Below are 27,655 nucleotides of genomic sequence, written 5' to 3' on the forward strand. Positions count from 1 at the left end.
AACACCAGAATATGAACGCTTGCGCAAAAAGTCTCTCGCTAAGCGTTTTCCTCCCGTAGAAAAACATAAACACTTAATATGGCTTAATGTATTAAGATGCTATTAAAATATCAAATTAAATATACAGTTCATTAATATAATGAATATGTATATAGTATTTTCCTCACATACCGCAAAATGTGGCATAATGGACTAAGATGATAAAGGTGCAAAGTTTCGCGTTAAGCATTTTTCCATATAGAATAAACTGTCTACAACTCGTTTATATCACTGTCTTTGTCCATTAAGCTACATTATGGGTTTTATTTATAATGAATTTCTATAAGAGGAAAATGTTTAATGTACAATTTAACGCACTGGGTTCTGTATTCGTCTGCTTGCCTGTACGGAGTTGATCCTTTTAAAATCACTTAATGCATTTCATAATGCACGTTCATATTTGCTGGTCTATTTACGTTGAGTCAAAACAAGACATATAGGCTAGGCCTACTGAATTGTCTTTATCATCTTAGTCTGTTATTAGGCCACATTAAGCGTTTTGCTGTATGGGAGGACAAAGTTTGCGCATTGTGTTCATAGCCATCTGCTTGCCTTGTAGTACATTAAATAATAACTATTCTTTTATAGTCTTTTAATTGAACTTAATGTATCTTAATACATTATGCCATATTAAGTGTTTGTTTTTTCTACAGGAGGAAAACTGGTCTTGCCTTTTTCTTGCAGGACCCTGTACGTTATAATAGTAAGCCTACTAATTTAGTTTTAATCATTTAATCACCACCACAGCGTCTTGTCTCCATTGGCAACATGCACGATTTGTGTTGATCGCAAGTGACATCACAGGTAGCGGAGAGTACAAGTGGCGATTGTAATTTAGTTTCTTTTTTCTTGTCTTCACCACCTGGCTACTGTTGTAAAATGTTGAGAGATTCAAACAAAAAGTTATCAATAAATAGAACAATATAAAAAAATAAAGACTGCAAGTGACGTCGCTAGTGGAAGCACAAGTGTCTGAGAGTGCAAGTGCAAGTCTACAGCCAGACCCTTCTCGCATGAGCAGGTGTGTTTTGGTGTGCGCGCTGTCGTACGAGTGAGGGTTGACCTGCAGGGGGAGATGCTGTGTCCTCATTGTGGTGCACGGGGAGTTCAACGCAATCCTCTGCTTCCTGTAAACACGAACACGAGTCACTCGCTTTTATGTCTAATGTCAAACATACACATATGTCAACAATACACCTCTACCATATTCTGTTAAAGACTGCAAAATGCTATAGATAGATGTAAACTGTTACAATATTTTGAAATTTTCACGACTTCCTGTTGTAAAGGTACTAGACTAGAATAAAGCCTAGCCATAATGCGCACAATCCAGCACTGCATGTTATTTAAAAAAAAAAGAAAAAAAAGTTTGTCTGTCATCAAAATCCTCGAACGGAGAGGGTATTTCAATGAGAATCAGGAAGCAATGACCCATACTCTTCTACTGCTAAACATAACTATTGAAACGTTTAAACCTGAGCTTAGATTTACCAGCCTATGTCTGCACTGTACAGAATATAAAACAAGGAAAGTGATAAATGTAAACGGAGAGGTTTGACTCTTTACAACTGGGTGACTTTTACAGAGAAAGAAACATTACAGTCCTTTGAGCTAAGAAGCCTGTTTGCTCTTTCTTTGACTTTTCAGGCTGCCCTACAAAACTTGGCTTAAAAAAAAAAAATCAATAAAAAGAGAGCTTAACCTTAAAAAAAAAAAAAAAATCAGATAAAAAAGTCTACAGAATTACATTAACTGTTATATTGTATTTATTTATATGATAAGAGTACCTTCTTTCTGAAATGTGTCTTGCGTCCCGTCATGTACACTGCAATACATCAAAACAACAATAAATAGAAAGCAAGAACTACAACATTTTATATAAAGGTTCAATAGTTTAAAACTAGTTTAAAATCCGTATTTTATATATTTTATATATATAAATTCAATTAATTTCAATTAATTTTTGTTATTTTTTTTTACAAAACATAAAAACATTGTATTTTACAGAACACGTATTCCATAATTCTTAATTTGCAAGATTATTTATTATATGCATTTTATCTAAATCATGTGTTGAGTGCTACTGGACACAAATTACATTTACATTAAAAAAAAATAAAAAAAAACCTACAATGAACTGAATATCAGTTTAACACTTTATAGCTTTGTTGTATGATTTTAATTGCTGGATACAACTGAGAAGGTCAAGACCATTGTGTTGGGACGGGGGGAGCTCTTGTAGCTGTGAGGGCCGGCCTTGACTTGTTGTCTCATTATGAACCCTTCCATGGTAATTAGAGGACAATAAGGGTGAATGAGGGGCTGATGGGGGAGGCGTCACGCGGAGGGGTCATTTGTTGCTATTGAATGACTGGTTAGAGTGAAAATGGGGGTCCTGTCCACCTCATGTCATGCTTTTGTTAAGCAACCAGTGTGAGCGGTAGACAGCGAGATGTAATGACTGAGTGGTAAGTGGATAATCAAGCGGGAAACATATAACTGTGAGGATCAGTGATTTATCCCTGCTGCCTCAGGCATCATTACCACATTAACGTGTGCTCTTTTCCTATTACTGACACACAAACACGTCTGCATTAAAATTCACAGGCATGACTCAAAACCTTCTCTCATCTCTCAAACCTTCTGTATTTTGACCAGTTCAGCAGATGAAGTATTTGTGGCGATGTCTTTAACATCAGGAAATCTGAGATGGCCTGGAGTAGTTTGTTTGCCCAGGTCACACAGCGGTCACAGTCTCTGATGTCTTCTATTCTTTTTCATTCTTTCAGAAAGGTTATAGATAAATCTCAGGAATGATTGTCTGTAAAATGCTTTATTGCTGCTTGCACAATTATAACAAAAGAGCAACTAATCCTACGCTAAATTAACCGATAATAGGACTTATTTTTATCTGTATTTATAAGATGATATCTTCAAGAAATAGTGCATGGAATCACACATTAAAAACCTGTAGCATTATCCACAGAGAGCATAATGCTATAGATGGAACAAAAGCAACATGTTCTACTATGTTGGATTGGAAGCCACAACTAACAGAAACACAATATTAAACAAAACCGCAAATTTATTTAGGGTTTGAAGCTGCAATTGGCTTTTATGAAGTATTATTTTATTAAGCAAAACAAAAATAAAAAAATAAAACTTTAACAAAGCAACTTTCAAACTGTGCCAATTTTATTAGTATTATTTATTTTCTGTCCTTTAAATATTGATTGATGTATTATTCAAATTTATGTTTGAAAGAACTGACAAACAAAAAAAAAAACTTATAACTAATTAAATAAATTATGTAATCATGTTAAATAATGGCCAAATAATAACAACAGATTGGAGTGGAAAACTTTACTTTAGTGTATAAAATTAATTAAAAAAAATATTTTTTCATTGATTTAAAAATAAATGCTGCTCATTCGACATACAATTAATGCTTCATTTATTTAATTTATTTAAACCCTGTTATCAATTTTTGGTGACATTTATATATTGACTGTAATATATAAATATCAGTAACCTTTAAATAAACATCCAAAACCAAACCATCCATAACAAAAATGACAGAATGGCTAACTGGATTTCAGATCTCACCTAATTTGGTGATTCAAGTAAGATTTGTGGAATTTATATTTTAAGCACATCCCCATTACTTTTAAATATTTGAGTTGCTTTGTCTCTGATCTCACATGCTCTATAAGAAGTGTTTAAGAACATGTTTTAACAATATTCTCTGAGAGTTTCCATCAGGTCTGCAGTGCCTCTACTATGAGACAGATGTCATGCCGTGAGGACGTCAGTGAAGTGTGAAAAGCCTTTATGTCTCAATTATGGCCGCGATCAGTGAGAGCGGGGCCAAGAGGGGCGGCACTCTAATGAGGCGAACGTAAAGAGCTGCTAATTTTCACACCAACCCTTAGGGGTGCAATTATGTGTGTGTGTGTGTGTGTGTGTGTGTGAGTGCTTAGCTGTATCCAAACTGGACTCATGGAATAATCATTAACTGTGTCAGGATGTTGGCCAGTAAAGGTGGTGATGCATTGGTGTTTAAAGTGCACCGTCCCTGAACGCATCAATGACCAGAAGATGTGAGGAAAGAGTGGATCCTTTCAAAATGAATGTTTGCTCACCGACAGGATGGCCAGCAGCTCTTGGACGGGCAGCTCTGGCTTCAGACGCTCTTTGAACATGCGGATGGTCTGGTGTTTCAGGTAATAGTAGGATGAGATGCACCCGTACGTCAGCGGCTCGATGGTGTGCTCATCCTGAACAAAACAAGACGGTCACTGATTAACACGCCAGAGGTCAAAATACAGCTGTACAGCGCGCAGGTCAAAGATGAAATTCCTTGGCGGTCCTCCAGAAAAAAGAGTTTATTTACACAACTTCTGAAACAACTACTAGATAGCTTCATTCCAAAAATCTAGTGCTCTGCATCACTGTCCACAGAGGCAGCATTCAACGTGACATAACACACTCTACACAGGCAGCAACTCTCTCAGCGCTCACTGATAATATTGCGGTAGTAATATCTGAAAAGAGCAGCAATAGCGAACAGAGTTCCAAAAAAAAAAAAAAAACCTCTAAAAAGCTTTCATTTCTCACGCAGTTTTGCTAGTCAGGTGAAATTCACATTTTAAAGGATGCTTAGATATTTATGCAAAACAAGACATTAAGAATGTTATTTTTTGAAGTGCATAAATAAATAATAGGGATGCAAAAAAAAAAAAAAGATTTGCTTGATATGTTATAAATTGATACTGTTGTAGCTGCTTTTATTTTATTTATTTTTTTAACTTGCTGGATAATGCAATGCTGACACAACAGACCTAAGATTAATGTGTCAAATCAATTTCAATTATTTTCAAGTAGATTTCTAGCCAGAAATGATGACACATTCTCAATGTATGTCTCTCGCTGGTTAAAGAAAACAGCACTCAAACAAATTCTCAAAATGAAAAGCAAATCTTTTACTAAAGTGACAGAATTATCCAGCATTAACACAAGTCAAATAAAAACTGAAACAAAGAGAGCTTCATCAACAAAAATCACATGTCTAGTCATCACCACAAACAGTACAAATTCATGTAAAATAATATCATAATGCATATTCTCAATATAAAGCAATATTTTTTAGAAATTCAATGTTGGACCCACAAGAATTGAGGAACCTGAAACCTGCAAGGAGAATCCTTCCTTCCTTTAAATACTGGCCTGGTTACATCTTCAAATGCATTACAGTATCACTCTATCAATATAAGCAAATAATGCATTTAATACTGTCAGTGCTATGTACACAGATGCACACAAACACAGCACAGGTGGGTGCATATACAACAACACAACATATCATTGCTGCGCTGCAAAATCATTCCCAGATTTGCTGGAGAGCAAAAATCACTTCCATGCTCAGCAAAGCTCTAAGAGCAACCACATGAGATCCACACACAACTATGCACTTCATTAACTCAAACATTTCTTCTGCTGTATGTGCAAGAAAAAAAAAAAAAGTTGTTCCGATACATTCTGTAGAAACTGCTCTTTGGATATTGTATATGATCTGTGTGTGTTAATAATTTGCAAAATCACATCATGGTGACATGTAAATAAAGCTGTTCATGTAAATAATGATCAGATGTCCATGCATACACACTCACACTGCTATTCTTTAATGCCTGTGTAAGGACGGATCCTCTACAGAGCCGGTACACGCTGCACGATGTGAGCATCTCCAGCCAGTTAACAGGTGGAGAGAAGTGTCATGAAGGTCGGGAGGCCTGATGTGTGTGTGTCAGTGTGAGAAGGACATGTCTTTGAATAAAAGGCCACATGTCTACAGACTCTTTCTGAATTTTTCATAGCTTCACATTATTTCACAGTTCAAAAGCTGGTCTTAAGAGATAGCTAGAAAAGAACTGACTGTTCAAACAAACCACAGGGCTATAGTTTACACCCTTAAACTAGCCAACCCGATAAACTAGTCTATTTCCACAACCGTTTCACACCCTCTCTCTAATTCTTACAATCAGACAAGCTAATCAAAAATATAAAGTCGTAACTCTGTGAAAAAAGTCAGAATTGTGAGGTAAAAAGTCGCGATTACCTTGATTTATTTTTAATTCAGTGGCGGAAACAAGCTTTTATCTATAAACGGGCTAAGTTTATATCTTACAATTCTGACTTTATAACGCGCAATTTTGACTTTATAAATTGCAATTGCAGGTTCATCTCCCTATGTTATATATATAATATGCCTTTAAGACATCTATGTGAAGAATGGATTTCATTTATGTATTTTATGTTAAGATTCCAATTTGCAAAATATGGCTTGTGATTAAAAAAAACAACAACAACAAAAACAGGCAATATGCATATTGCTGTTGAAATCAAAGTGAAAAGCAAGTATTGGTAAAACGGTCTTGAAAATTATATTAATAATCAGAGCACAGCCTGACTGTTTTAAGCTTGTAGTTAAAGTGGTGAGGGTAAACATAAAAACAAAAACAAAAAACATCATGGCTTGGATAAAGAAAACCATTGGTTGCCATAATTTAACACTGATTAAAGAATAATATTGATAATATATTGATTCAAATCATATTTTTATTTGTTATTAAACACATTATGTATATTATAGTATAGTATGTATTAGCAGACCATTTAAAAAGAAATATAAATAAGTAAATAAGAATTGGTTTGTGTCTGGATAAATAAAGGTTAAAATTAAATGAAAATCTGCAATCATTCTCATTCACCATTCAAAAATTTAGTAAGATTTATTTTATGTTTTTGAATAAAGCTTGGATTAATTTGAGCAAACATACATATGAATTTATTGCGGTGATGAAGCTGAATTTTTAGCATCGTTCCTCCAGTTTTCAGTGACACATCCTTCAGAAGTCATTCTGATATGCTGCTCAAGAAACATTTCTTCATGTTGAAAACGGGTGCTGCTTAATATGTTTTTAGAAAACAAATTTCAGGGTTCATTAATGAATAGAAATAATTTATTTGAATTTAGTGAATTTGATGAATTTATTTATAACAACATACAGGTTATTTAATGTGTGCTGAATAAATATATTCCTCTCTTTCAAAACAATCTCACAGACTCCAAATTTTTAAACGGTAATGTAGAGGTCTGCGTGGGACTATTTTTTTTTTTTTTTGCTTAGAATAATTTTCTTCCTGACCCGTCCATTCCCGCTAAATTTAGATCTTGTTTCCAGAACCTCACATTTAAATATCCGCTACTGAAAGAAAGAGATATAGGCTAACAAATAAAAGTGTAGTCTGCACAAAATTGTATGTTATTTTACGTCTTGTCATGAGTCTTGAATTTATTGACTTTGACTTGAATTTATATGAATTATCTTAAAACACAAAATTTGTAACACAGAAGTAAAAAAAGGCGTCGGGAAAAATAAAAATGTTGTAGGCCTCAAAAATTGTACTTCTTTTTTTCTTTTTTCCGTCTTGTCAGGATACAATTCATTCAACATTTACAACACAATAGGAAAAAGTGTCGCAGAGAGAAAAATAAAATGAATATGTAGGTTGTACAAAAACAGCCTATTATGGCACTGTGTGGTACGACTCGGCTCAGCACGCGACTCCTAAAAAAAACCTTTTTCATTCCGCATCGCCCCATCAAGCTCTCGCTGGATCCGCTCCTCTGCTGTCAACGAGAGGAACGTCTGTACTTCTGCAAGAAGCAACGAAACTTTATTATTTACTCGGTTGTTAAAAAAAGGTGCGCTCATTTAAAACAGTTGTGTTCAATTCTTCGCTGGCTGTGCTGATTTAAATCTAGCGGTTCTTTTGTGTTTGTGTCGCAAGTTCAGTGAAGCAGGTAGTGACGATTCTCTCCAGCCAATCCGTGATCAGCAGAGTTTACACGTCATGTTTTGGTAACGGTACGGTTCACTTGGAACCTCAACTGAGGTGGTACTAAAAAAAGAACCAGGTACTGTACCCAGTGGAAAACCCCCCAAAAGTGAACCGTAGCGAGCCTTACCATGCAGTGGAAAAGCACTTATTCGTTTTGTCAAAATACTAAATTTGTTTGACATTCTTGTGTTAACACAGTAGGAAAAGTGACATCAAAAAAAAAAAGACATCTGTCATTTAAATTGGTAGGCTAAGCAAAATGTAAACAAAACCAAGTTGAACGTTCATCAAGGACAGCGCATCCACACCTTGCTCCATCCTTATTCTGCTCTGAAACTCACAGACAACCTGCTTGTTCTGTCTGAGGGCTGTATATTTATCACCAGTACAGCCTGCTCTGAGCATCATTACACACATGCTGCGCACAGACCCCGCAAATAAAACACATGATGCTGAATGCATGCGTGCAGCACATGCATAACAGTCCGAGTGCAGGCTGTACCGGTGGTCAATAAGAATAAAGCATTCAAATTACATCAGAGTTACTGACCGCTACCATGTTTTATTCCGTGGTTTTGTGTTGTTTTTTTAAGTAGTTTAATGGCTATTGTTAGATTGTTTGGTAATGTCCTGCGGTAATGCAGACCTTTAATAATGTTTTTGTGTTTAAGCATTTATAATAAGTTTAGACATTAATGCTAATTTCAGATTTGTTCAATCATAAATACATTTTTAGAAAACGTGCAAAAAATTTTACTTTGTAAAGTGTGCAACACCTTACTGGGACAGAAACCATGGTACTCACTTTAAGATACTAATATGTAGCTTGTATGAGTAGATAAAAATACAAATGTGACCCTGGAGCACAAAACCAGTCTTATAGATCAAAGTTAGATTTTTTTTACACCAAAAAATCATTAGGATATCACGTAACGTTCATGTTCCATGAAGATATTTTGTTAATTTCCTACCGCAAATATATCAAAACTTAATTTTTGATTAGTAATATGCATTGCTAAGAACTTCATTTGGAAATCGTTATTATTGATTTTTATTTTTATTATTGAATATTGATGTTCTCAATATTTAGTTTTTTTTTTTTTTTTTTTTGCCCCCTCAGAAAAAAGAAAGGAAGTTGATTTATGCAACTATCAGATGTTGTATAAATCTCAATTTCAAAAAATTGACCCTTATGACCAGTCAAGGGTCACAAATAGTGTTTAAACTGTCAAAGGACACAATGGGCAGAGAACTCATTTCATAGTAAATTGAACTCTTTAATTTTACAAGATCTCTTCACGAGACCTCTTTAATTGTGAATGTCAATAGTAAATGATATTAAAGCATTACAAATAGCATCATTCGACACAGCAGTGATGTGTTTCTTTCAGCCTGTTGTGTGTGTGTCATAGTGAACACCTATACGGCTGATTAAATCCCTGCCATTAGCGTAAGCATCATTTAGCTCCTGTCTCAGGGAGTCTGATGTGAGGTCTTTATGAGACCTCCGGGGCTCCTGTCCGCTTATGGAGCCGCTCGGCTCCAGTGAATCATGGCTGGTGCCACAGAGCCACAGAGATTGATGTAGATGTGTCAAATGGAGCCAGTGTGCCTTGTTATTAACACACAACCTTACTGGAAACATGCTGTTGTGGTGTTTCTGAGTTACATTAAGAAAAGAACAAAACCTATGAGTTGCCTGCTAACTCAAATGCTCTCCATGGACACCAACCCTCACATATTATAAAGTGACGTGACATACAGCCAAGTATGGTGACCCATACTCAGAATTCGTGCTCTGCATTTAACCCATCCAAAGTGCACACACACAGCAGTGAACGCCCGGGGAGCAGTTGGGGGTTCTGTGCCTTGCTCAAGGGCACCTCAGTCGTGGTATTGCCGGCCTGAGACTCGAACCCACAACCATAGGGTTAGGAGTCAAACTCTCTAACCACTAGACCACGACTTCCCCACATATCATTACCCAACACACTACTGCGTGTTTTCCTTAAACACCTCTGAAATGAAGGCTTTTTAAAGACCCTTTTACAACCAAGAAAAGACAATTTAAGAAATAAATGGAAGGGAACACAATACATCAATATGTTCTCTAGGTGTAAATGTCCAAGAAGCACACATTGCTTTTTTTTTTTTTTTTACAGAAAGATATTGTGCATGACCATATTTTACATTCTTTAATCAATATCTAATTTACTATTACTATGCAGTAATTACGTTTATTGAGGCTAAAGTTGTAGTTAATAGTGAGAATTGGACCTTAAAATAAAGTGTGACCACATTGAGTTATACAGTATATGGAACACTTCAAAGTTTGAAAATACAACTTCCTACTGAACTTCATTACTTTTAATTTATTTTTCAAAATAAATAATAATAATAATAATAAAGAAACCTTCAAGGTTTGAATAACTCTGCTGCCACACGCTAGACAATAAAAATAGCTATATTTAAATATAAATCGCACCTTCTGATCTCACTGCAAACAGTGATGTTTGCCGTCAGTATTTGTCTTGTTTTCCAGTGCAAATGTCTCAAGAATCTTAAATCAAGGTAACAAGCAAAATGACATGAGATCTGTGAAGCTTAAAAAAATCAAGCGAGTTTATATTTAAAACAGGGACAAATATCTGCAAATAGGCTCAGAAAAATATATGGTAACACTTTATTTTAAGGTGTCCTTGTTACAGGATACATATACTTACTATTATAGTAACAATAAATTAAGCATATCCCTAAGCATATAGTACATGTAGTAATTTAATATTACTCAGTACTTAAATGTGTATAATTACACTGTAACAAGGACACTTTAAAAATCAGTGTAACCAAATATATTTACTTTTCATACCACTTTGACAGATATTTGTTCTTGTGTTAAGTATAAACTCACTAAATCTTTAAATTTCTCAGAAAACAAAGTTTCTTTTTTTATTTTACATCTCAACTAAATGTATCTTGATTTAAGGATCTTATTTGTAATGGAAAACATAGCTGTAATATATTCATATTTTGCAATGCATGTGACATTTAATGACATGACTTTATGAATTTAAGCCTTTCTTTCCTTGATTTAAGACCTTTTAAGATCTTAAATTGTGGAAAAGTGAAGTTAAGACTTTTATAAGGCCAGCAAAAACTCTGAATGGGAATAAAATAAATAAATAATTGAAAACACAACAAAACAGATCAAGTGTTGAAACTAAACTCCATTGTGATGATGACATCACAACAATTAGCATTTACACAAACACCTGTTCAGTATTTAGCATTAAGGCCGGCAGTAACTGATATATAATTGACATAATCTTAAAGGTACGGTAGCAAAAAGAGTTTGTTTAATTGTAAGGTCAGAAAGAAGGGTGTAAATATAGACATTAAAAAATCAATTATGACTGCTGGTTAAGATTATAAGTGGACTTCAGGGGAAAAACAATAAATGTAAACGTGTAGAATCTGGCCCATATAAAGAGTTTGATTACCTTAGTTATTATAGTAGTTGAGGAATCGACGTGTGTTTTTGGGTTGTGGGTGTTTGCAGTAAGGGAGAGGGCACAGACAGGTCTTTATGTTTAATGTGTCCTGACAGGCGTGCAAATGTCAGTGGAATGTTCTGGAATCATCTTCTCCTATTCATCGCAGATGTCTGTGCTGCCCTATATGACCCTGCGAGGCTGGTGTGTGTGTGTGTGTGTGTGTGTGTGTGTGATCTTTTAGCCCTTGTTTTGTGATGGAGGTGTAAACTGTCGGGGCTGGACTGTGGCCACAGTGTCCGGCAATGACGTTGCCATGGAAACACAGTAAGTAATGAGCCCTGTAAAAACCGTTGAAGATGTTTTTCTGTCTTTTGCTGCAGTCCAGTCACTGCGCTTTCACCCAACAGCTTGGATTTCCCACTAGGCCAATTAATAAAACAAGTAATAATTAAAATTTTCCTTGAATTCATGTTGTTTGTTTATTTAAGTTGTTGAGCCAGACTATTTTCTATTTGTTTATCTGAAGAGCAATATACTTCAACCTCTAGACATCAAAACACATACATTATATGCATGTGGTAATGCTTTTCTATATATATATATATATATATATATATATATATATATATGCTATATATATATATATATATATATATAATAAATAATTTTCTAATATATATATATATATATATATATATATATATATAAATATATATATATATATATATAAAAAATAACACTTTACAATACAGATCCATTTGTTAACAGTGGTTAATGCATAATTACAACATTATTAATCTAGAAATCTTTTTTAATCTTTTTTTTTTAACATTGAAAGCTGTTTTTATGGCAAAGGTTATTAAAACGACAAATCTATGTAAGATATTTTAATTAGATATTTGACAGAAATTCTAAAACTTTTCCTGTTGGGATATAAAAAAAAAAAAAAAAAAAAATTTAAAATACATAATCTACCAGAGTAATTGTAAGTGACAACAACGATAAAAAGTAATGACTGTATATTATCTTTTATCTAGATAACTGAAAAAAAAAAAAAAAAAATAAATATTAAGAAGCCTTTTTTTTCAGATTTTTTATGTTGTCGTTTTGGATGGTAGCTTGAGGTCTAACTTTTGGGACAGTATGGATATAAAAGCGGTGATTTATGACATTTATATACTGTACTTTTAAGAGTTTTGGTATATGCACAATTTAATACTGACCTAGACTAGTAAAAGTCAATTTTGACACCTAATGCAGTCTCTAGACTTTTTAATTAATACTCAAACTTCTGATAATTGACCAAGTCAGCTTGATTATTGGCTGAAAGCAGTCAGCAAAAAATGTCTTCATAAACACCATGTGTCCCAAATGGGACATGGCCTTTCTCTAATCTCAGCATCACATTGGCCATCCTGCTTTCTACGTATCAGCTGACCACAACTAAGGATCATAGCCATATGACATCACTGATGAGACTCAAAACTAGGATCTTGAGACTATGCTAATGTGCAGTACCTGGGGTTCATGACCAGCCTGCGGAAGAAGTACATCCATTTGATGTAATCCATGCTGTCTTGTTTAGAGGTGACTGTGCACTACTGCGATTTCTGCATTCAAGTGGTCGGAGAGCACGCACAGAAGACTGCAGATACACAGGAAAGACACCACTTCTGTCATTATCAGTACTAACATAAAACAGGGAGAATTACTGCTTTATACACACCTAGCCTCCACAGGGAACGCCTTGTACAAGAACTTCTTATAGAAGTCCTTCTTGATGTCGTGCACAAGGATAACAGCCTTGCCCTGATCGTCGAACTGCGGTGGTTCCTGCTCGACCCATCATCTGAAGAACATCTGGAATGGAAATGATAGAGATCAACGACACTGGACAGTCAGCAAAAACACACACACACACACAAACGTAAAAACAGATGTTACCTGTTATGGGGTAATCCACGTAGCGGCGAGTCTTTCCGTCATGGTTTTCTGTGCCCTTCACGATCACCAGGTGAGCAGGGAAGCTGACACACCATGCTAGTGTGCTAGCTGCAATTAACACCTTAGAGAGAAGTCAAAGGAATATTTAGGGGGTCATTTCAATGTTACTTCACCCTATTTTGTTTGTAGGGTTATAGCTGTTTTACAGTTTTTCTCATATACAGACACACGGTAAGCTGAGGATTAGTATCTTTCAAAACAACTAGTAAAATACTATGTACTGTAGTCATGACAAAGACAAAAAAAAAAAAAAAAAGAGTTTAGGCTTGAGAAAAAGAATTGTTAAAGGTATACTCCACCCCAAAATAAAAATTTTGTCATTAATCACATTAAACCCGTAAAAGCTCAGTTCGTCTTCGGACTGTCCCATAGACTGCCAAGTAAATAACAGTGTCAAGGTTCATAAAAGGCATGAAAGTCATCATCAGAATACTCCATCTGCCATCAGACGTGCAATCTGGGTTATATGAAGCGATGGGAACACTTTTTGTAATCGAAGAAGACAAAGGAATTGTTGAATAAAGTCATTATTTTTAGGCATGAAAGTCATCATCATTTTCTCGTGCGTCGCTTCATAACATTATGGTTGAACCACTGATGGCAGATGGTCTATTCTGAAGTCTTTCATACTTTTCTGGACCTTGACAGTGTAACTTACTTGGCAGTCTATGGGACAGTCACAGGCCTCCCGGTTTTCATCCAAAATATCTTAAATTGTGTTTCGAAGATGAACGAAGCTTTTACAGGTTTGGAGCGACATGGGGGTAAGTGCTTAATGACAACATTTTAATTTTGGGGTGGAGTATCCCTTTAATGCTCACAAAGGAGGAGAAGCATATGGACAAATACAGTGGAGAACAGAGGCAGGAAGTGAAAGATTTTGTAAAGAAAACTATTGAGAGTTTCTATAAAGTTTCTAAAGACCCAAGAACAACTGCCAAGACACTAGTAAATGATTTAGTCAAGTCTGGGATTGATATCTCAATGAAGATGGACACTAGAGGCCCGGACAGAAATGGACTGTTAGTTTGCTGAGCAAGAAAAACTCCTCTTCTGAAGAAGAGACGCTTTTAAGCTAGACTGAAGTTTGAAGGACAAACTGGAGAAAAACTATGTATACTAGAAACGTGTCCTTTGGTCAGCTGAGACAAAAGTAGAGCTCTTTGGTTATAGAGATGTTGTCTGTGTTTGGAGTAAGAACGGACAGGTGCTCAACCCAAAGAACAGCGTCTCCAAAGTGAAACTTAGGGGTGGGAGTGTAATGCTGTGGGGTGTTGTTTCAGTGTGTTTTGTTTTGGTGTTCTTTTGAGGTTGGAATGTATTATGGGTATGGGGGATTATGAGAATGTATTTGAAAGACAAACTCAGGCAATCTGCAACAAAAGATGAATGAATGAATGAATGATGCATTTATAGAGCGCTTTATTGTGTATTGTTGTACACCCAAAGCGCTTTACAATCATGTGGGGGGTCTCTCCTCAACCACCACCAGTGTGCAGCATCCACTTGGATGATGCGACGGCAGCCACAGGACATGCGCTCAATGAACACCAGCTACAGGTGGAGAGGAGAGAGACAGAGCCAATCAAGTGGTTTGGGGATTATTGGGAGGCCATGATTGACAAAAGCCTGGGGGGCGAATTTTGGCCAGGACACCGGGGTGACTACCCCTACTCTTTTACGAGAAGTGCCATGGGATTTTTAATGACCACAGAGAGTCAGGACCTCGGTTTAACGTCTCATCCGAAAGACGAAACCTAGGAGAGTAGCCTACAAGGCTGGCTGTGCAAAGGCTATTTCTATTTCTATTTTTTTTTTTTTTTTTTATTATTTTTAAATTTAATTTTTTTTATTTTTATTCTTTTATTAACAAAAATAATTAATATTGTAATGCCCACACATAATAAATAATATAGCATTTAAAAAAAAATTAAAAATACACAGTTATTGAAATAACACAAGACATGTTTTACTTAATATATATAATCTATATATATATATATATATTATACTGGTATATATATATACATAAGAATTGAAAATGGTTTATGTATTAATATAGAAATAGATAACACTTTATTTTAACAACCAATTCTCAATATTTTTGAAAATATGAATTAGAGGTTGACCAATCTTGTACCAATGTTGTAACACGACAATATTATTTATTTATCATGTTTGTTTAAAGGATTGATGTGATGTTGCTATTATAGTATATTCTGTTTCTTTGTGTTGGTTTGTTGTGTTAAATATTATTTCTTTCCTTCTTGTGACAGGGCAACCCATCAGAGCCTTTTGAAGTTTAATAATCACATCAGGCCTGATCATGATTTCGGTTTTCTGTCCCACTTAAAATAATTAAGCCTTTTGATAATTAAGAAAACTTGAGATACCTGTTGAATTTAATTTGATCAAACTGAATTTTAATTTGAATGGGACCCTTTTGCCATAATACAAAATACTTCTATTTCAAATTAATGTTTTTTGAATGTTTCTTAAACAACAAATCAGCATATTAGAATAGTTTCTGAAGCATCATGGGACACTGAAAACTGGAGTAATGATGCTGAAAATTCATGCATAATATCACATAAATAAACAGAATTTTAAAATTTATTCAAATAGAAAACTTATTTTAAATTGTATTAATATTTTACTGTTTTTATTTTTTTTTGTTTTTATGTGTTTTGTTTTTAAAGTGTTTTTTTTGTGAATGTGTTAACTGAACTTCAGATCTGCTTCACATGCTAAATGGTTTTGCACTGCTATCGTATTGATGTATGAAATATCACATTTGCATTATATCAACATAAACATTTATGTTTTTACAGCCAGGCCACAGAAGACATAAACCCACGAGAACAGCAAGCTGCATTAAGGAGAACGTTTCGTTTGGATTTGATTTGAATAAATCAATTCATCTCTCATCACTCAAAAATGGCAACGCAGCTTCTCCATGAGTAAATTTATGATTCTTTTATAATCTCTCAGCTGACAGCTATTTACTCAAACCTAGTTCATATATTCGATTTATTCCAAAACGATTTGGGAATCAGCGTGGAAAAGGTTGGCCTGCTGGTGAATCACACATCACCTAACAGCGGGTCTCACCTGGATCTTACAGTTGACAAAGAGCTCATCCTGTCTTCCTGTCTCACTCGTGAAGTCCCGCATGATGCATCCTGATCCCAAACGCCAAGGTCAGCTTCAGGTTTGACTCTCTTATAGTGCCGATGATATCATTCCTCTAACAAAACACACAGAATGCACTTTCAATATGCATGTTCTTCATAAAAAAAAAGAAAAAATAGAAACAAAAGAAATGGAAATGTTAGTATGGGTGACAGTGGAAACAAATGGAGGGAAGTGCTGTTAGATGTGAGATGGACAGTTAACGGCAGCCGGCTGTCACTCAAACAGCGGGGTTTCTGGCCGTTACACGCTTCAGTGCAGTGAATCAGCGGGACGCCCCGTATATCACTGGAGCTGCAGCTATCAGCACATGGAGCTCACGCGCGTGAACCTACAGCCGAGGAACAGGTCATCTGAAAATCAAAACACTGTCTCTCGTGTTGTTTTCTTTTCCCCTTCAATGGAACACAAAAAGAGAAATTTGATCTTAATTATGATATTTTATTTTATTTTTTAATAGAAAATCTTAATTATGCACTTTTTCACAAAATATCAGTACCAAAAAAAAAGGTAAAAAATTACATAAAGAAAGAAATCTTTAAGAAGCACTATGAAAATAGTATAAATATATTTTCTGTCATCTTAAGACATGTTCTTAAAAATATCTTTTTGTGAAAAGATGCAAGTCAGTAAGAAATTTTCTTGAAAGGCGTTGCTATTTATTAGATCAAAAATAAAGTAAAAATAGTAAAACTGTGAAATCTTATTATTATTAAAATTGTGTTTTTCTATTTGAATATATTTTAAAGTGTAATATATTCCTGTGATGCAGAACAGTCATTACTCCAGTCTTCAGCATCACATGAATTTTCAGAAATAATTCTAAAATGCTGATTTGGTGCTTAAAGAATGTTGAAATGCTTAATACTTGTGTAAAAACCATGATCCCTTTTTACAAAATTCTTCAATGAATAGAAAGCTTTACTGTTATTTTGGAATATTAATGATGGAAATGACAGGATTTACTGTCGCTTGTGATGAACTTAATGCATCATTGCTAAATAAAAGTATAAAATTCATAAATTCATTCATAAATAAATGACCTTAAACTGTGTGTTTGTGACTTGTAAAAAGTAATGTATAATAATAATGAAAGCAAATAGCCTAAATTATGACAGCATCTTAGTTGGGTGTACCAGACTTTTTTTTTTTTTTTGTCCTACACAGATATAAAAGTATTAAAAGGCATCCTTCCCTATTCTCTGCATGTTACATGTGTAATGTCTTTTACTGGGTCTTTAACAGGGTAGGCTCATAAAAGACAGGCATTAACATGCTTTATGGGACTGCATGCCTTTACACACAGTCTGTGCAATAGAAAACTAGATCACTAACATCAGTATCTGCCTCATAAAAGCCTGCTGCTCAACACAATTCAAACAGTCAAACCAAATACTGTATATGTTTCATACAAAATCCAATCTTTGGGTGAACTATCCTTTTAAAAATCATACTAAGGGAGTTATTGTTATGAATATTGTTATGAATAAATTCTACATAAACCTATTCTTTAATTCTGAGGAACTGGGAACTGAAAGTCAATTCCAAAGGTTTAAACTAATTCCACTCCAGGGACTCTCTTCTAGTAGAGAGACTATTTAAATCTGAAAAGCTCTGAGAGACATTTTTAAAAGTTCAACTTCAGCACAGTGGAATTCAAAAACAGGTTTTGATTTGAAATTCTAAAAGGCAGGCAATCCAGATCTAAATGTGTTAGTTTGGTAAACTAATGACAAACATATTACACAATACATTTATGTTTTTATCATATCATAAAACACTGTCTGAATTTCTAGCAATAGTGCTGTAGTAACTCAACTATTATTTGCATAGTTAAAGTTATATATGTGTATTGCCTTGCTTAAAATTATTATTATAATTTTTTTTTAAATCTAACTGTTAATTTTTTTATTTGACACTACCAATTTAATTAAAATGTGTCAGTCTTCATAAACATGTCTTTGTTTTTTGTTTTTTTCTTCTCAGTTCCAGTATTTATAGAGGCACACAATTATTGTTTTTAAAATAAGAATTGAAAACATAAATCGAACTAAAAAATTACAAAACCCAACATCAGAATAATTTCCAAAAGTTTTGGAATTAAGCAGCACTAATAAGCAATGTGCAATTTGTAGACTGTGTGTGCATATATATTTACAAATAAATGCATATATATAAACATTTTGCAGTCCGAATGGAACCAATCTTCTGAACCGTGGTTCACTAATTGGTGACCTCTGCACTTTAACATTAAAAGGCAGTTTGCTGACATGAATGTGTGTATGTGTTCAAGCAAACACATTAATAATGTATTTCCGCTTTCTGTACTGTTTGAATGTGTGTGTATCATGCGTATACTATTAAAGAAATTATCACCTCCGTAAGGCTGCAATTTTTATGTGATTACTTTGTGACTGGGATGAGAAAACCATTCTTTTTTTTTTCTGACTGGCTCTCTAATCGAGTGCTTTGAAAATATTAGCACACATCTGTGATGGCGAACAGAAAAAAAGCTGTTTGTTCACATCTTGAAATGATCTGAAGGCATGCAGTGGAACAGAAAGAGGAATTTAATGAGAGATGACACAGGCTTTTGCACCAGAATCTGCGCTGAGCCGTACTGTAATCACAGATGAAGAGATACTGAGCTTCTTCAGATTGGGGAATTGGGGAGGAGGGAATATAAAACAGAAGAGAGAGAAAGTAACAACAGTACATGGTTACATAGTTACGTGTCATCACTGTTGAGGATGACTTCTGACCTCTCTCTCATCCTGGTGGAGCCACTGTTTGAGGTCGTCTTCCGCAGCCAGAAACGCATTGAGGACCAGAGCCGTGAGCCGTGTCTGCCGGCGCGACGACACAGATATGAGGACCGGTTTGGCAGGAGAATGTGTGCGGATGGCTGCAGGACAGTGGAAAAACAGAACGTAAGACTGACATCTAAATCCAAATATGAATTTAGCAGATCAAAATAAATGAAAGATCTGAATAAAACAACAATGTCAACAAAGTCAATATAGTAGGATAAAACCAAGTAACATTTTTACTAAGAATAATTTGTCATTTGTCTGGAGTTGCTTTAAGGCAAGTCAGTTCACCTGGAGGCCATACCACTGTTACATCCCTGGGGCTCCCATCGACTGGACTTGAATGGGAAGGAGCAAAACCTCCAAAACAGTTTGCCAAGATTGTGTTCCAATAGCATATTTCAAATCAGCAATAAAACTGGACAATGATGACAAATGAACAATAAACAAATCAAGAGCTAAAGTGTATGAGTATGGATCCTTTTAACATTTAGGAGGTTTTTAGAAACGGAATCCATCATAGTTGAGTAAACTTCTAAAGTGATTAATGGAAACTAGAACAAAGACGGTTTTATGTTTTCATTTGATACAATAGCAAAAGTTAAAATGCATTATAGTGCATTATAATGACTTTCAAAAAGAGGAAAACAATATCAAGAGCTTGATTATATTAAATTTGATGTCACTCCCTCAGAGGTCCAAGGACTGTTACAAAGTTTTATGCTATTTTTTGATGTTAATACTATGGTGGAAATGCAACATCACAGGCTTCAAAAAGAGTCTGTTCTAGAGTATAAAAATCTTTTTAATTTTTAACTTTAAAGGGATAGTTCACCCCCAAATTTGAATTTTGTTCGTTTACTCAATCTCAAGTTATTTGTACTCAACCTGTATGAATTTATCTCTTCTGTTGAACACATACACGAAAAATATATTTTGAAGAATGTTTAACTCCATTGACTTCTACAGCATTTATTTCCCATACTATGGAAGTCAATGGTGACCAACAACTGTTACCAACATTCTTCAAAATGTCTTCTATCCCTTTAAGGCGGGACTTCCATCACTATCCACCATACTGAGCATCACAGTTTCTTCTTTCTTCTTCTTCGTCGCACAAATGTATCATTTAGGACACTTGAAATGAAGAGTACATGATTACAGAATTCGCTTTTCCACATGATCATGTTACTACTTCTTGTGGCTTACCTTGGAAGACTGGTTTGTTCATGCTGGCCATATGAGGGCAATAATGCTGCCCTGGAAAGCCCTGAATATGAACCTCCAATGGCACTGGGCGAACAGAGGACAGGAAATTAAACAGTCCCACCTGAAAGAGACACAGACAGAGATGAATAAGGATGGGGCCACAAAACAGAGCAAGAAAAACAGGCCCAGAAAGTGAGAAGATGCGAAGAAAGACGAGAGATGGAGTGCCCAGCTGGCTGTGTGCCTGACAGAGTGGCCCATCTGGGGGTAATTACAGCCTGTCATTGTCCCCTGTCCCACAACTGCGCTCTCACACAAGTGGCCCGGGCCTCGGTGCGTGTGCGCACATATTTAAAGGGCTGGATAATGGATTGGGCAGCTAGAGACGCACCTCAGTCCAAACAGCACACGTCAGATTTATGGAGACCCCCAGCCCTTCCTTCCCCGTCTGTCTAGCAGGGTGACATTTCAGCAATAGTAAAACAACGTTTACATAACCACTGCCGTCTGTCCTGATGCGGCCACAGCGCCCAACATGCTGCTACACGCTGGGAGAGGGGTGCTGCTTATTTATAGACCCTTGCACGCACATACGCATTTATACGCAGAATGACCGACAGAACGTTCGGTCGGCTATCTGTAATGGAAACAGGATGAAAATGATAGCACCGTTAGTACAGTGTTACAGATAATATCGTTATTTGACTTCATCCCTAATCATTATGGGTGCAAGTCGAGCATGATTCCACCGAAACAAGACCCATCAATTACATTCAGCATTAAATATACCATTTGAGGGCCAAGATTTTTCTTTTGGCTTGATTTGAACTGCCGTGAATCATATGTAAATCACATCAAACCTGAGAAGAGGAAGGAGCACTGATCCTGAAAAAATTAATTTGCCTATATATAACAGTCTATGGACGGATTTCAAAAGCGATATAAAGTCTTTCGTCAAATGTAATAGATAGGGATGTGGTGTTAAAAGGTTATGTACGTGGAATTTGAGATGAGCTAATAGATGCAGGTTGCGAATTGTGGTGGGTTTCTAACCTGTCCAATGCCCAGCCAGTCGACTAGATCCCGTGCATTAGAGAGTCCCATTATTTGCACTTGTTTTGAGGTGTGCGATGAGATAAAGTTGGTTCTGGACACAATGACCTCTGGAACCGGCCCTCTGTCCTCACCCTTGAAGTCAAAGAAAAAGTAAACATTTTCAAATAAAGTCAAGTCACCTTTATTTATATAGTGCTATGCACTATATATATTGTTTTGAAGACGCTTTATAGTAATGAAACCAAATAAGAAAGAAGTAACAGAATAAGGAGGTCTGGGCGATAAAACAATAATGATAATTATCACAATATATTTTTCCCTTGATAAAAAAAAGCATAACAAAACAGCGTAAACGGCACCACACGGACCGATTATCAGCTCGGCACAAGCAGATGCATTTACACTCTGATCGGTGTCGATCACATGACCAGCATTGTGAGATTCAGCAAGAAGCGTCTGAATTCACTGAAGAACACAAAAGTCTCTGTGATTTAGTTTAAAGCCAGATGAAACAGTGCTGATGATCTCAACAGCACTGACAAACACAAGAAACACGGAGCCATGATCACTCCTGTCAGAAGGCTTTTACATGGATTTACTGTAGTAACACTAACTGCACCATGGTACTGTGGCAGAAATGTGGGATATACATATGGAAGTTTATTATATTAGTAATTTTTACATGTTTTAAATGTATTAAAGTAAAGGATGTAATTAGGCTATAACATTTGTGCATTTGTATTTACAACCCCGATTCCAAAAAAGTTGGGACACTGTACAAATTGTGAGTAAAAAAGGAATGGAATAATTTACAAATCTCATAAACTTATATTTTATTCACAATAGAATATAGATAACATATAGATAACAAATGTTGAAAGTGAGACATTTTGAAATGTCATGCCATATATTGGCTCATTTTGGATTTCATGAGAGCTACACATTCCAAAAAAGTTGTGACCGGTAGCAATAAGAGGCCGGAAAAGTTAAATGTACATATAAGGAATAGCTGGAGTACCAATTTGCAACTTATTAGGTCAATTGGCAACATGATTGGGTATAAAAAGAGCCTCTCAGAGTGGCAGTGTCTCTCAGAAGTCAAGACGGGCAGAGGATCACCAATTCCCACAATGCTGCGGCGAAAAATAGTGGAGCAATATCAGAAAGGAGTTTCTCAGAGAAAAATTGCAAATAGTTTGAAGTTATCATCATCTAGTGCATAATATCATCCAAAGATTCAGAGAATCTGGAACAATCTCTGTGCGTAAGGGTCAAGGCCGGAAAACCATACTGGATGCCCGTGATCTTCGGGCCCTTAGACAGCACTGCATCACATACAGGAATGCTACTGTAATGGAAATCACAACATGGGCTCAGAAATACTTCCAGAAAACATTGTCGGTGAACACAATCCTCCGTGCCATTCACCGTTGCCGGCTAAAACTATATAGGTCAAAAAAGAAGCCATATCTAAACATGATCCAGAAGCGCAGGCGTTTTCTCTGGGCCAAGGCTTATTTAAAATGGACTGTGGCAAAGTGGAAAACTGTTCTGTGGTCAGATGAATCAAAATTTGAAGTTCTTTTTTGAAAACTGGGACACCATGTCATCCGGACTAAAGAGGACAAGGACAACTCAAGTTGTTATCAGCGCTCAGTTCAGAAGCCTGTATCTCTGATGGTATGGGGTTGCATGAGTGCGTGTGGCATGGGCAGCTCACACATCTGGAAAGGCACCATCAATGCTGAAAGGTATATCCAAGTTCTAGAACAACATATGCTCCCATCCAGACGTCGTCTCTTTCAGGAAAGACCTTGCATTTTCCAACATGACAATGCCAGACCACATACTGCATCAATTACAAGAAGAAGGATCCGGGTATTGAAATGGCCAGCCTGCAGTCCAGATCTTTCGCCCATAGAAAACATTTGGCACATCATAAAAAGGAAGATGCAACAAGAAGACCTAAGACAGTTGAGCAACTAGAAGCCTGTATTAGACAAGAATAGGACAACATTCCTATTCCTAAACTTGAGCAACTTGTCTCCTCAGTCCCCAGACGTTTGCAGACTGTTATAAAAAGAAGAGGGGATGCCACACAGTGGTAAACATGGCCTTGTCCCAACTTTTTTGAGATGTGTTGATGCCATGAAATTTAAAAACTTATTTTCCCCTTAAAATGATACATTTTCTCAGTTTAAACATTTGATATGTCATCTATGTTGTATTCTGAATAAAATATTGAAATTTGAAACTTCCACATCATTGCATTCTGTTTTTATTCACAATCTGTACAGTGTCCCAAATTTTTTGGAATTGGGTTTGTATACTAAATGTATTTAGGCTACTGTTTTTCATACAAATACCACTGTATATTCATACATTTTACCATGGTAGTGAGGTGTTACCGTGTGAATGGCTTTACCTTTGGTTATCATGATCTTATTGTGTGATACTATAGATGACCAATGGTTAATTTTAACAAAAAAGTAAAGTCCTAACTCAACAGTCAGAATATAAAAATTTTACTCTATTAATATGAGGTTGTTACCGTTTTTTACCATTGTTACTGTTTTGTTAATGAACATAAATTTACATTCGCATCGTGCCATCAAATCCAGGCAACACAAACCTGAAACTAAGAAATTCATTTCTATATTTCGTTAAGGAAAAAAAAAAATTGAAAAATGACTTTTCTTAAGTATTCATGCATATTTTGATGTAGAAAAAAATATTTTATTATTATTATTATTATAAATGTTTTGTATATTGTAAATACGATTTGTTAAATGATCACCAGTTTGGCAAATGTTTGTCATGTTATGACCAACAAAGAAAAAGTAGTTCACTGTAAGCATTAACATTAAGCATTGTGAGCCAAGTTTTATTTCATATGTATATAAGCATTTATGTACAATAGGTCTTGATAAAATAATCAAACCTGCAGGCCTGTGGAGAACAGTACTCCTTGTATGATGAATTTTATGTAAAATTATATTTCATCCCTAAAGAAGTCTTGAAGGAGGCTAAAGGATAAAGGAAGACCCTTAAATTAGTCTATTAAATCAAGAACTGCCCATACATGTGTGCAAATGCATGCAGATACTCCAGAGTAAAGGGGCATTATCACTGTTATCCAACTACACACGGCTCAGGACTTGTGTTTTCAAGAAGGACTGAAGCTGTCAAATTCATTTATTTCAGGTCCTTGACATTAATACATGGCTAGCAGCTATACTACACAGGCAAACATATGTGGACACCTGCACTCTAGACTCTTGTTGAAGATTTAATTTCGAAACCATGGCCATTAACAGTGGGTTTGTTTGACCCTTTGATGTGGTATAATGGCTTCCACTCCTCTGGGAAAGTTTACCATGTGATGTTGGAACATGGCTGCTGAAATCTGCTCCCATTCAGACAGAAGAGCATTAGCGGTGTTATGCAATGGGACCTGGCATAAATAAAGGTGTTCAAAAGGATTTCAGTTCTGGACTTTGTGAAGGCCAATCAAGCTGTTACACCAGACATAGTACATCATTTCTATACAGACCTTGCTTTATGCACAGTTGCACGGTCAAGCTAGAACAGAAAAGGTAATGTCCATTCTTCAAAAAAAAGTTTGTTTAAGGATATTCCTTGGGTGTTTTTCCATGTATTGTGTTAGATACAAGAGCATATCCACATAATTGAAATTAGTAGATGATGTCCACATAAGGCCATGTAGCTTGAACTAGTTCACCCAAAAATGAAAATTCTGTCATTAATTACCCTCATGTCGTTCCAAACCTGTAAGACCTTTGTTCATCTTCGGAACACAAATTAAGATATTTTTGATGAATTCTGAGAGATCTCTGACCCTCCCATAGACTGCAAGGATCCTAACACGATCAAGGCCTGGAATGTTAGTAGGGACATCGTTAAAATGGTACATGTTAAGTGAGTGGTTAAAATGTTATTTTTTACATGAGTGGTTATGATTTTTTGTGCGCAAAGAAAACAAAAATAACAACTTTATTCAACAATTTGTCTCCTCTGCGTCACCCTATAGCGCCATTTTGGAGAGTATCACATACGTAATACATGGGAATGTTCTTTGTTTGTTTTGTTCAGTCCATCAAGGTCAAATGGTCACTTGAATTCCCAATGCTGACCAACAAAAAGCTGCTTGGTTTTAAAGTGGCTTCCGTGTGAGCAATGCTTGATACATGGACCATTTTTGCCCACAAAGAGACCACACCTTAATACTTAACAAGATGCTAGCTTTTAAAGGATCTATTGTATAAAGTGCTAAATAAATAAACGTGGCATGACTGGAGTGCTGAATTACAAGCTAGTACATCACTATGAATAAATGCTTTCTTAACTGTTGTTTTCTCACTGCTGTCATTCTATTGGTGTTTATTTTAATATTTAGAAGAAAACGGGCAGCACATATTTCATCTAAGCCCCACTTAGATGTTCGCTGACAGTAAGCTGCTGCTCAGGTATTTTGAACTTCTTTTTAGCCCAAGTGAAGAACAAAAAAAAAAAAACCTTTGCCCTCTAACCTAGAAGATGGATCTTGTCTATGATGAGAATAGCCACTTTCTGCACATAGTTGCGGTTCTGCCAGCTGCAGCTGACTCCCATTTCTCTGGAGTGGTGACGATCAGGTCAGCCTGCGCGAGGGCCCGCATGTCTGGAGTAACGTCACCTGTTAACTTAACCACCCTAGAGAGAGAAAGTATGATAATGAGCAAACAAAGGTCATGGAATAATAACAGATACATATTTGCCAGAAGAATCTATAAACACTCTCACTTCCTCCCAAGTTTCTCTTCTATTCTGATCTTCCAGTCCTCAATCCTCTCTCGGACCATAGCTTTGAGAGGAGCAATGTAGACCAACTGCTCACAGAGATACATGCCCGTTAAACCATCTCTTAAGAACTAAAGCTAAACCCTAACAGATGGCAGAGGTTCAAACCTTGGAGGTGGGGTACTTGTTGAAGACCCTGAAGATGGCCGTTTCTGCAGAGCGATGGTTTTGCCGGAGCCTGTGGGGGCCCCCAGCAGGACGTTGGTGTCTGTATGGTAGAGTGTATGGAAGATCGGTGTCTGAATGGGATTAAAGTGTGTATAGAACTTGTATAGACTCTCATACTCCTGGTTTCTCAATGCAGTCACAGGCAGCAGCTGAAGATGCAAGAGCTCTGGAAAGAAGTAGATGAAAATGGTAATCTAGAAAAGAACATTCGCATGGCTAATTCATGGCTAATTCAAGCCTCAGGTTTATTTCAGATGAGATCACATTGGGACCACTGTGGTTGCTTACACAAGGGAAAAAGGTGACAAGTAGCCTACCTGTTGCTCCCATGCATTCTTATGCTCTCACTGTGGTGAGGTGATGATGGAATTAGTGGCATTTGCAAAGCAAGCAACACTATTACTCCCACTCATACTCTCCTAAAAAATAAAGAAGATTTCACAGCAATGCCACAGAGGAACCATTTTTGGTTTCCCAAAGTAAAGGTTCTTAAAGATGTTTAAGATTCTTCACAGAACCCATAGATGCCAATAAAGAAAAAAAGCATTAACTTCTGCACATAACTTTGTCCTGCATCACTTGTGCTACAGACATAACTGCAACTTATTGAGGAGCACTACTGGATGTAAGACTTTCTTCTGTCACGCTGTGAAAAAATCTCATAGACTAAAGACTGGAGCACACTGCAGCATTTTGCCATCTAAGAAAAACAATTCTGGGATTGTAAAGGAATTCTACTGTCGTAGGGCAAAACCATGAGTCTTTAGTAGTTCACCATCTGTGAATGAATAGTTTTTACAGTGAACCTTAGACTGTAGCATTTTTGTTACTTGAAATAAAATAACTGTTAACTGAAATCTATCTATCTATCTATCTATCTATCTATCTATCTATCTATCTATCTATCTATATATAAAGCTA

The 27,655-nt window shown here is 35.9% G+C and overlaps 1 long non-coding RNA gene across 2 annotated transcripts; it reads right to left on the reverse strand.

Annotated features, from left to right (window-relative positions):
- Positions 1 to 833: 833 nt before the first annotated feature.
- LOC109106444 lies at positions 834 to 27,628 on the reverse strand. 2 transcript variants are annotated; one of them, XR_006156662.1, is made up of 14 exons: positions 27,052 to 27,628; positions 26,675 to 26,900; positions 26,510 to 26,595; positions 26,257 to 26,419; positions 21,704 to 21,838; positions 20,651 to 20,771; positions 19,394 to 19,536; positions 16,551 to 16,686; positions 13,380 to 13,500; positions 13,162 to 13,295; positions 12,954 to 13,080; positions 4,182 to 4,316; positions 1,827 to 1,864; positions 834 to 1,166 (listed from the first exon to the last, which is right to left on the reverse strand). It is a non-coding gene; the product is annotated as an uncharacterized LOC109106444 (long non-coding RNA). The 2 variants fall into 2 exon arrangements; XR_006156661.1 differs by having other exon boundaries at positions 835 to 1,166; positions 26,675 to 27,628.
- Between the last annotated feature and the right edge of the window lie 27 nt (positions 27,629 to 27,655).

Source organism: Cyprinus carpio, chromosome B16 (assembly GCF_018340385.1).
Source record: "Cyprinus carpio isolate SPL01 chromosome B16, ASM1834038v1, whole genome shotgun sequence".
Taxonomy (NCBI): domain Eukaryota; kingdom Metazoa; phylum Chordata; class Actinopteri; order Cypriniformes; family Cyprinidae; genus Cyprinus; species Cyprinus carpio.